This window comes from Terrapene carolina, unplaced genomic scaffold (genome assembly GCF_002925995.2).
Source record: "Terrapene carolina triunguis isolate 2854851 unplaced genomic scaffold, T_m_triunguis-2.0 Scaffold66, whole genome shotgun sequence".
NCBI classification, from domain to species: domain Eukaryota; kingdom Metazoa; phylum Chordata; order Testudines; family Emydidae; genus Terrapene; species Terrapene triunguis.
This window is the reverse complement of record NW_020664417.1, coordinates 7771999-7781422: the sequence shown is the minus strand read 5'-3', so window position 1 is coordinate 7781422 and position 9424 is coordinate 7771999.

Here is a 9424-nt window from a genome sequence, read left to right as displayed (position 1 = left end):
GGGAGTGAACCTAACAGGTAATGATCGAGTGATCTCTCTCCTGCCATCCATCACCACGCTCTGACAAACAGAGGCTAGGGACACCATTCTTACCCATCCTGGCTAATAGCCATTAATGGACTTAACCTCCATGAATTTATTTAGTTCTCCTTTAAACCCTGTTATAGTCCTAGCCTTCACAACCTCCTCAGGCAAGGAGTTTCACAGGTTGACTGTGCGCAATGTGAAGAAGAACTTCCTTTTATTTGTTTTAAACCTGCTGCCCATTAATTTCATTTGGTGACCCCTAGTTCTTATATTATGGGAACAAGTAAATAACTTTTCCTTATTCACTTTCTCCACACCACTCATGATTTTATATACCTCTATCATATCCCCCCTTAGTCTCCTCTTTTCCAAGCTGAAAAGTCCTAGTCTCTTTAATCTCTCCTCATATGTAACCCGTTCCAAACCCCTGATGATTTTAGTTGCCCTTCTCTGAACCTTTTCTAATGCCAGTATATCTTTTTTGAGATGAGGAGACCACATCTGTACGCAGTATTCAAGATGTGGGCGCACCATGGATTTATATAAGGGCAATAAGATATTCTCCATCTTATTCTCTATCCCTTTTTTAATGATTCCTAACATCCTGTTTGCTTTTTTGACTGCTGCTGCATACTGTGTGGACGTCTTCAGATAACTATCCCACGATGACTCCAAGATCTCTTTCCTGATTAGTTGTAGCTAAATTAGCCCCCATCAAATTGTATGTATAGTTGGGGTCATTTTTTCCAATGTGCATTACTTTACATTTATCCACATTAAATTTCATTTGCCATTTTGTTGCCCAATCACTTAGGTTTGTGAGAGATCTTTTTGAAGTTCTTCACAGTCTGCTTTGATCTTAACTATCTTGAGCAGTTTAGTATTGTCTGCAAACTTTGCCACCTCACTGTTTATCCCTTTCTCCAGATCATTTATAAATAAGTTGAATAGGATTGGTTCCTTGGGGAACACCACTAGTTACCCCTCTCCATTCTGAAAATTTCCCATTTATTCCTACCCTTTGTTCCGTCTTTTAACCAGTTCTCAATCCGTGAAAGGATCTTCCCTCTTATCCCATGAAAACTTAATTTACATAAGAGCCTTTGGTGAGGGACCTTGTCAAAGGCTTTCTGGAAATGTAAGTGCACTATATCCACTGGATCCCCCTTGTTCACATGTTTGTTGACCCCTTCAAAGAACTCTAATAGATTAGTAAGACATGATTTTGCTTTACAGAAACCATGTTGACTTTTGCCCAAAAGTATGTTCTTCTGTGTGTCTGACAATTTAATTCTTTACTATTGTTTCAACTAATTTGCCCGGTACTGACATTAGACTTACCGGTCTGTAATTGCTGGGATCACCTCTAGACCCCTTTTTAAATATTGGCGTTATATTAGCTATCTTCCAGTCATTGGGTACAGAAGCTGATTTAAAGGACAGGTTACAAATTATAGTTAATAGAGTCAGAGAAAATGTATCTTTCTTTCGCATATAATCTGTAAAGCAAACAGCAGTGGCCACTAGAATTGCACAAGTATCAGGTTGTTTCACTGGTGAGGGTCTGTATATCATTAGCCTGTAAACCTAAAAATTATGATGCCTGGAAGCGGCAGTTTATTCCATTCCAATTACACATAACTTTGTAACTTAATATCTCCAAAGCCGCCTCCCCCCCCACCCAAAAAAAAGGCCGTTAAAGGCAGATTTACTGAAGAATAGCAAATAAGAAGTTGTGAAAGGTGCCTGAAACTTGAGATTCTGGCTAGACACTAGAAAAGATGCTGGAACTTTGTTTGGTAATGAGCTTGTAGACTGAGATTAGCAGACCATTTCTCAGCCACTCTGAGAAAGGAAGCTCATTTAGACATTAGGGTTGTTATGGTTGTACAAATAAAAACATGGAAGTTAGTGACGGGAAAAACAGTTTTGTATGACTAATTAACTAAATGCTAGGGCTGTTTAACCCAAGAAATATTTATGAAAAGAGGGGCTGTTATTTTCTGTTACCTCATATGCTCTGCCTGTATTTGTTAAAATGGTAATTAAATCCGGATGTGTTGCTCCAATAGTCTCGCCAGATATAAGAGCACTGTAACCCTTTCTCCAGACCAGAACAACTGAAGCCAAAAGTTCGATTTAGTGTAAAAAAGCTTCTTCCTTTGGGCAACATGGTGTCAGAACTTAATTCAGTGCATACCAGAAAAAATGCAATACTGAAGTGCAATCTTTTTTCAATGTGTGTAGATATGCTAATGAGTGACCAAAATCCTCTTTCATTCAAACTAATATAGAAAAATCTAGCATTTGCCAAAAAAGCAGTCTACTAATTTATGACTAGTTGGCTGAAAATGAGAATTTTCATCCCATGGGATATTCTGCTATTTCAACATTTGTTTTTGTCCTGAACTGGAATCAGAAGTCAAAATATTGACATTTTTTCTTGGAACAAAGAGTTCTGACATTTCAATGTTCCCAAATCAAAACATTTCATTGTGGCTCAGTTTGATGTCGACCTATTGTCATAGTGTCTCGTGGGATTTGTATTTTTGTTACTTCATGCTCTCATTCTCCTATATGGGCTGGGCTCCCCAGCTGGACTACCTTACTTATGATGTACCACAAGCCATGGGACTTCTATGGTACATCATGGTGGTTCAACCAGAGGGCAGACAGCCATGCATCATGGATTGATGTAGTGCAGTCAGGGAGCCTGCACATAGGGCAGGAGGGGGACAGAAGGTGTCTGAACTACAATTCCCATGTGGCACTGTGTAATCTCAAGCAGTTCTTCACCTTGCACTGAGAAGTTGTCAAAAATCAGTGCCCCCAAATTTTTACAAGTACACAAGTACAGTATTCTTAGGCGTAAGCATGTATTTGTGGTAGGGCTACACTAACTTCTTTCTTTCTTTCTTTCTTTCTTTTGACTGTATTCTAAAATTAGCCTCCGGATTTGGAGCTCTGTGATCTCTAGCCAAAAAATATGTTTTGCAGTCTGGATAAGATAATCCAAACCTGAAATGTCATAGTAGAAATAGTGCACTTGCCTTTCCTATGCTTTCTGTTAAATCAAATTTTGGCTTATGTAACACTTTGAAAATGAATTTGGTTTTATCCACACTTGTCACATAATTTGACACGATTATAGATTGCTGCTCAAAGAAAACTTTGCAATGGAATAGGACTGAATGACATGCACTACTAGATGTGTAAGGGAACCACTCTTCTGGCTCCAGAACTATTAGTTTTTAATGAGTATTGAAGGATCATAGGTGCTGGAAATAGGGTGCTCGGAGGAGGGGGGGCTGCTGCACCCCCTGGCTTTAAGTGATTTCCATCATATACAGGGTTTACAGTTTGGCTCAATGGCTCTCAGCACCTCCACTATACAAATTGTTCCAGCACCCCTGCTGGGGATGGGAAAACTTGTTTTGTTATATTTAGAATCTACTCAAAAATGTGGGTTTTGGATTTGAAATAATTGGCTTATACTAGCAATGCAGTAATTATAGCTCAGCATGAACCTGCACTGCTTTGCATCAAAAACATTTATTGAAAATATTTAGGATGTACAAGAATGCAGGATCAAGCCTACTATATCTTCAGCAGTTTGAAGATCAGTCTTTTGCAATATGAGGGACTATATTAGGATATCTGTTGAGACCATGGGTGGCTTGTGACTCCTCCATTTGGCCCCGCCCCTGCTTGGCCTCCTCCGCTGAAGCCCTGCCCCCACTCCACAGCCCAGTTTGGCCCCCTCCCTTGAGGTACCCCCCCCCAGCCCACCTTTTGTGTCTCTTTTCCCAAAGCCTTCCCTGTGCACCTCTCGTGCCTCTTCCCCTGAGGCGCCCACCTGCCTGCCACTCATGCCTCTTCACCTTCTCCCCCAAGACCTCCTCTCCCCTCCCCGCCCACCCACCTGGTTGGCCACTCACATGCACGTCTTCACACACACACCAAGGCCCCCGTGCAGGCAGAGCGGCGATGGTGGCCTCAGGGGGAAGAGGACTAGCAGGACTGGGACTTTGGGGCAGAGCGTAGGCAGGGCCACAGCCCAGGCACCCTTTCAGCAGTGGCGCACTCCAAAGATGGTGGGCTGGCTTTTTGGGGAGACTTAGCTGCTCCTGGCATCTTATACCCACCACCCATGGTTGAGACATAAATTTTATATATACATATACATATGTGTGTTTATATAGATGTGTGTTTTATATAGAGATACATTTATGGATGTGCTACAAAATATATATAACTTACATACAGACATAAATGCTGAGGTGCAGAAGTGACATAACAGTATTTTCACCAGAGGCAGTTTTATCACATCACTGTACATCAAATTTCAAAAACAAGTGCTAATGTTGAAACTGGCTATTAACCAAAGCTGTCAAATTAAGTGTTCCCATCTGAGGTGATAAATGGAGAGTACATAACTGTAAATCATGGCTTATGAAAAATAATTCATTGACATCTGGCAGTAACATCTGGCTTTGTATTTGATGCTCCAAAGCAAATGGAGTTTGTACTTTGTTTTTTTTTAAACTAGTTTTCAAGATCATTTATTTCTGAATCATGTAACTAATTCATATAATACAGGTATAGCAACTTAGACCAAAAGATTTAATTTCATAGCTATCATCTAAGGTGCATTAATATCAGTGGTTTACACCTGCATATTAGACAATGATAAATGAGTTCCAGCCAGAATCACTGGGATGGTTTATATTATCGCTTGTCCCGTTTTCACCATAACACTATGGTATTCCCACTTAGTGCTGAGTTCTGTATGGGAGAGAGAATGTGAAGCCTCATATTTTTATCACCTCCATTGCTACTTCAGTTCTGTGTAATAAGTTAATCAGGTAATCAGGCTTGTTTGCTTTGGGAGATTTCTCAGATCAGGGGTACTGGAACAATTTTTATAGTGGGGGTGCTGATGCTAGAAACCATGGATACCACGTATTTGGTGTTTGTTATTACTACTTCACGTCAGGGGGTGAGGCAGCACCCCCAGCACGCGTAGTTCCAGCAACACTGTTTCAGATAACAGTACTCCTCGGGACTCTTTATTTTTCTGCTCTCTACTGTCAAGCAACTTTGAATTACAAGTGGGGGGAAAAAACAGTTTCACTTCTAATTAATGTTAGCAATGTTTCACAAGTGAAAATTTCTCTCTTCCCATTTATGGAAATTTGCTATCTACTGATTTCACTTAAGATTCAGAAATTGGGCCCTGATTCTGCAAAAACCTGCATATATAACTTTATTCCTGGGAGTAGTCCCATTGACTACTCACATAGAAATGTTTTTTCATGTGCATAGGTGTTTGCACTTATTCAAAGTGCTTTACAAATACTACCTAGTCTATGCAGACTACCTGTGACACTGGTAAATTTATTCATATCCATTTTACAGATGGAGAAACTGAGACCCAGAGAGTTGCTAATATTAGTTTTCACAGAATATTATTATTGGTATTACAATAATGCTCAAAGACGCCATACAGGATCTGTACCCTAGCGTGCTGGACATCGTACAAATTCATAGTGAGAGAGAGTCCCTACCCTGAGGAGCTTACCAACTAATAAAATAAGAAACAGCAAAGGCAGGGGGAGGGGGGAAGATAAAATATACAGGCAAAGTGCTTAGGATGATGAAAGGCACATGTGTTTTCAGTTCCATTTCCTTCCCCCCAGGTCATCAGCAAATAAAGGGGTGTGTGGAAGAATCAAAATATAAGCAATGCCAATATATATCAGTTAGCTATATAATTTTTAAAAAAAAATACTACAAATCAAGCATACACAATATCCCTTTAATCTAACCATTCGTAGTTGTCTGATTTCTTGTAGGTGTCTGAAAAGAAGAGGGTCTTAGAAATTTAAAGGAGGAGAGAAACAGGGCCGGCTCCAGCTTTTTTGCTGCCCCAAGCGGTGAAGCGGGAAAAAAAAGAAAAAAAAAAGATAAAGCTGCGATCGGCGGCATTTCGGCGGCAGCTCTACCGCGCCGCTTCGTAATTCGGCAGCGGGTCCTTCACTCCGAGAGGGACTGAGGGGCCCGTCGCCAAATTGCTGCCGCAGACCCGGACGTGCTGCCCCTTTCCATTGGCCGCCCCAAGCACCTGCTTCCTTTGCTGGTTCCTGGAGCCGGCCCTGGAGAGAAAGGTAGCCTTATGGATCAATTCAGGGAGGGTGTTCTAAGAATAAGGGGTAGTACAGATGAAAGAGAGAGTCAGAACGAAATAGCGCTTTAAAAACATTTCTTTCCACATGATCTTAAATTCTTTGATTCTTGTTCTACAAAATATTCCTACTTTAAAAGTGTGGGGGGGGGAGTGTGAGGGGGAAATAGTGGAGCGCTGTTAAAATGTAGATTAAAAGAGTGGAATTGATGTGGTCTGCTACAGAGAAGAAGGCTGTGAAAAGACTGTGAAGGGAGGTCTCTCCCTATGCTTAGGATACAGAACAATGCTTGAATCTCCTTAGCCATGGGAATTGGTTTGCTGGTGGAAGTAGGATAGGGGCAGGAGAGGATTTGGCCAGTGGTTTGATGCCTAAACAGATGCATGGGCTAAAACCTCCCAAACTTCAACGGGATTATTCACAGTAGTAAATACTATACTTGGTAATAAGTGGTCGCAAAGATTACAAAGATTTTAGTGGTGAGAGTATATGGGCTCCATGAAAATCCTGTGTTCAGTACTGTTCCCCTCTTGTAACCTTTACACATTTTCCTAAGTTTCTTTCTTTGAATATGCTCCATATATCTAGCATATTCCAATATCTACCAATAGAAGACCATATATTGGTAGTTGGTGCCACTTTGATAAGTAAATGAGTTGACTGTTGCATTGAGTGGGAAAGTGGTGTGAATTATGGATGAAGCATGTTCATTTAGGATATTTTTTCCATATAGTTCCCTCGATGTTTGGGTATATATTTGATAATATAAATAGAATGTCATATGAACAGGGCCTTGGGTGGTAGGGAAGTTTTAATTACAGATCAATTTAGCAAGTCCATTTGAGCTCTTGTTACCAGCCTTGTGGATGAATGCAGAGAAGAAATGTTGAGAAAAATCTGAAAGCTAAGAAAAAAAGGGGATTTGTATCTTAGTTCAGTCTTAGTTCAGTTAGATTGGTCAGTGCCTGGTTTTAAAAAAAAATATCCAAAGCTGACAGGTTAGCAATATTTCCACTCAACGTTACACTTCTGCTAAGAATGATTTATGTCTTTCTAGTTTTCCAGTGATTATGTTCCATGCTTGTTTACTTTTATATTTTTGGCTTCTTCAGTGCACCTAAATGCAGGACTGGAAAAAAAGGGATGGCTTCATGGGGTTTAACAAGACAAATGCTCTGTTGTGCTGCCAGCAGCCCTGAATAGCAGATATTCTGTTTCCCAGCTGTATGAAATATATACATTTTATTTTACAGTACACAAGAAGAAATTTTTCATAGCTCTGCAGACAGAACAATTAAAGCACAGTTTAGACTTACAGGGTCAAGGACAGAGGTTACATGTTACTGTCAAGGACTTACTTGGACTGACAAAGACACTTCCTGAAGTTTCATTTCTATTTACAAAGTAAAACCTTCTCCCTCCACAAGTTTAAATTGTTTTTTTTCCCATTTACCATGCTAATTACTTAAGATTAATTTTTTTTAAATACCTCAGAACATAGGAATTGACATATTATGTCAGGCAAGTGGATGGTCTAGTTCAGTGTCCTGTCTTCAATGGGACAGATGCTTCAGAAAAAAAGTGCAGGAAATCCCTTAATGGAATAACCTGCCATACAGAGATATTTCTTAATCCCCTTCAGTCAGAGGTTAGTTTATGCCTTGTGGCAGGTGAGTTTATTGCCCTTCCAATTAAAAAAAAAATCTATCTAATGTAACTGGATGTTCTCATTATCTATTTAAATTTCTAGTCCGTTTTGAAAGATCAACTCTGCTAGGTAAAGGAGAATCTCAAAGCAAGCATATGGTTAAATTGTTCTGCTTCCCTGAAAGATATCTCTATTTCCGCTAGAGATCAACTCCTTTCAAGGAAATTCTTGAAGTGGTACAAGTATATCTGTGGTTGTCAATGTTACTTCCATTTTCAGTTAAGTGTTTTTACCTTCAAGCCTAGAAATACAATATGGCAACTGATCAGTAGCTACTTTCTCTTCTTCCCATCTTGAGAGAAAAATCTATTCCACCTAACCAAAGACAAAATCCATCTTGATTGATATCAACTATTTAGAAATGCCACACTTTGTTTTAGTGCTGGTTACAAGAATAGCCTGGATTTGAAATCCTAATTTACATTTGAAGTTTAGAACTGATGCCACTAGACAAATTGTTTGCTACCGGAGGAATTATATTTCAGATACATGTCAGGAACTTCCTAAAACTCCCTCCATCTCAATTTTTGGTCAGATTTTCATTCCCTATTTACCCCAACAATCCCTTCTTCACACTTTGTCCTTTAATCCTAAAGTATAATTGGCAATAAAACCCTAGCAACCTTCTTTATTTGTTACTCAACTAATGTACAGCCGATACAAATGGAAATAAATTATTTTCAGTAGTAATCTATCTTTCCCCTCTTCCCCATTTAATCCAATAGACCATATGTTATAGTTCTCTTTTAAGTCAATCCAAGTATATTTCAGAATAAAAGAAAAGGAGGTTGTAATATACAGGATCATGACTTTATTTTCAAATTGGAATAGTATAAAAATAATGATAACCATGATTTATTTAATCTGTCTTCAGAGGAATTTATGCTGGAGGGATAAAATATTGGAATGAGTTTTGGTGGGCTTTTAAAATTTTATTTTAAAACTCTTGTGGAGATGTGCATAGTTGGATATATTGGAATAAGTACTATTCAGGTTTTCGAAGTGGTGAGGTATTACAATCCATTTATTGTTTTCATTAAATGTTGCATATTTGTTTTATTGTCATAATGAATCATTTGCTTGACTTTAATGAAAGTCTGTGAGAATCTTAATTATTTCTAGAGTTCTGTGTGGGAGGGGAACCATTGCAGTTGTTTACAGCCAGGGATTGACCTGAGATCTGTTGAGTCCCAGTCCAGTGACTTAAATGTAACACCCATCCTTCATAAAATAGGGGAGGGTTTAGTCATCTATCTCAATAATTCAGATGTTCATGTTGTCCAAAGGGCCGGGGGAGGAGGAAAGCATTATGGCATGTATATGCCTCCATACTGTGATGTATTCCACATATGCTAGTTGGAATAACCAACATAAGCTATTTTAGCTGAAAAATTACACTCTGACCAAGTGTGATTTTTATACAGCAAATAAATAAATTCAGAAAGTCATGCAAAATCCAGATCTCATTGTTTTAGAGAAGTAAAAGTAGTTAATAATGGGGATA